Source organism: Chelonoidis abingdonii, chromosome 1 (genome assembly GCF_003597395.2).
Source record: "Chelonoidis abingdonii isolate Lonesome George chromosome 1, CheloAbing_2.0, whole genome shotgun sequence".
NCBI lineage: Eukaryota > Metazoa > Chordata > Testudines > Testudinidae > Chelonoidis > Chelonoidis abingdonii.
In genome coordinates this window covers 140,789,648-140,791,876 of record NC_133769.1, presented here as the reverse complement: position 1 = coordinate 140,791,876, position 2,229 = coordinate 140,789,648, and the positions used below count along the sequence as shown (strand labels likewise).

The window sequence follows — 2,229 nt, the reverse complement described above, 5'->3', positions numbered from 1 at the left end:
GAGCCCAGACGGAGTTCAGCCACTCTTCCGGTTTGTTGTGAACAGGCATTCTGGGATACCTCCTAATACCCTGGAGGCCAATAACAGCGCTTTTGGTGGCCACACTTGACGAGCAGCGCTGCATCACCAGCGCTGCAATCGTTAAACCCCAAGCAGACCAGGTGTACAGCCAGCGCTGCAGCCAGGGAGTTGCAGCGCTGGATATGCCTTGAAGGTGTGGACAGTTACTAAGTTGTAGCGCTGTAACCCCACCACCAGTGCTGCAACTCTACAGTGTAGCCATGGCCTCAGTCTGTCAGTGCCCTCGCTCACTCTGAGCTTTAGAGAATGTGAATTCTCTACAGCAACACAATGCTGGAAAGTACCCTGCCAAACTGTGCATCACTAAAACATGCAGAATTCACCTTTCACAAGTGATCTGTGGTAAGTATCAGCAGATGTACGTAAAGGTGCCGCTTGCCCCCAAATGTTGACAAACAAATGCCAGTAGGTGTTCAGTTAAGGAATAGTAAGTAATGCTGTCCGATTTCCAGCCGCATGCGCTCTTTTTTTTTGGTTACGAGGAGGCGAGAAGGCCGCAATCCGTTGTGGGAGCGAGGGCCCAGGAACAGGTTGGAAAAATGCAAGGAAATAATGGCTTTAACATGGAGAAGCAAAACCATGCTCCAAGAAAACAGCATCAGCAACAGCATCAACAACCACCTATTCCTGCTAATGGACAGCAGGCCAACAGCCAGAAGAGACTGTGTACCTTATTCCCCTCAGATGAAGGTCTCACTATTGACCTGAAGAATTTCCGGAAACCTGGTGAAAAAACATTCACCCAGAGGAGCCGCCTCTTTGTGGGGAACCTGCCCCCAGATATTACTGAGGAGAAGATGAGAAAGTTGTTTGAAAAGTATGGGAAGGCAGGTGAAGTCTTCATTCACAAGGACAAAGGCTTTGGATCTATCAGGCTGGAAACTCGCACTCTAGCTGAGATTGCAAAGGTAGAACTAGACAACATGCTTCTTCATGGGAAGTAGCTAAGAGTGCGCTTCACATGCCACAGCGCATCACTGACTGTCAGAAACCTGCCTCAATTTGTGTCAAATGAGCTCCTGGAGGAGGTCTTCTCTGTGTTCGGCCAGGTGGAAAGGACTGTGGTTATTGTGGATGACAGAGGAAGATAGTCTGGGAAAGGCATTGTGGAGTCTTCAGGTAAACCTGCTGCTAGGAAAGCTCTGGACTGATGTAGTGAAGGGTCTTTCCTGCTAACTATATTTCCTTGGCCTGTCACTGTGGAGCCAATGGATCAGTATGATGATGATGAGGGACTGCCGGAGAAATTGGTCATCAAAATCCAGTTAATCTGAGTACAAATCAGATAGAGCCAGTTGCAGTTATATTAGCTAGGCATTCATGATTCCACACTATGCAAACATTTTTATAAGAAGCCTGTAAATCAACAAATCACAGCTATGCAGTTGATTCATGAAAATAAAACTTTTTCTTTTTTTTTTTAAACACTTACCACTTTCTTCTCGCTAGAATGAGTGTTGGATGCTGGTTCTTAGCTGCTGCAAGGCTGCTGTGTCAGAATCCTTATCCTGCAGTGGGGTTTGTTGCAGCCTATTAGTATATAGTGGGTGTGGTTTTACTGTATGCAGCATGAATGCAGCATTTAATGATGGAAACAGGCTTTTACTTTGTTGGTGTTTTTTTTTATTTTTTTAAAGTTACTCTACTGCATTTTATTTTCTTGGATTCCAGGAAACAGGAGCAAAATATGCATGAAAAAATCCTTTAGAAATTGGCAAAATTTCAGTACAAAGAAAACCAACCAGAACAACACTCAAATTCTAGTAATGAGATCTTAGAACAGTGGTAACTTGTAGAGTGTTCAGACTGGGGTCTGAAATCCAACGGGACCATTGAAACAGACACTCCTTCATCACCACAAGACTCTGATAACTACTCTTCTCTTAAGTCCTCCTTGAAGTGAAGAACCCAAGGCTGGCAAATGCTTAAGGTCAGCCATAAGAAGAACAATAGTACAGCTGTTCTCTAGAAAACTAGCCAATCGGCCTAAGTCTTTCTCTTTCTCTCCCTCTTGGATGACTGTGCATTTATAAACTATGTTTTCACAACTCAGTTAAATGGTAACAAAAACCATGAAGAATTACTATCCTATAAATTGTTTTAAAACTGTGATGAATAGCTATGAGATCTAGGGGATGTGTACAATGT

At 44.0% G+C, this 2,229-nt stretch overlaps 1 pseudogene; it reads left to right on the top strand.

The window, feature by feature from the left end:
- The first annotated feature begins 526 nt into the window (after positions 1–526).
- On the top strand, positions 527–1,355 carry LOC116814741 (non-POU domain-containing octamer-binding protein pseudogene; annotated as a pseudogene).
- The last annotated feature ends 874 nt before the right edge of the window (positions 1,356–2,229 follow it).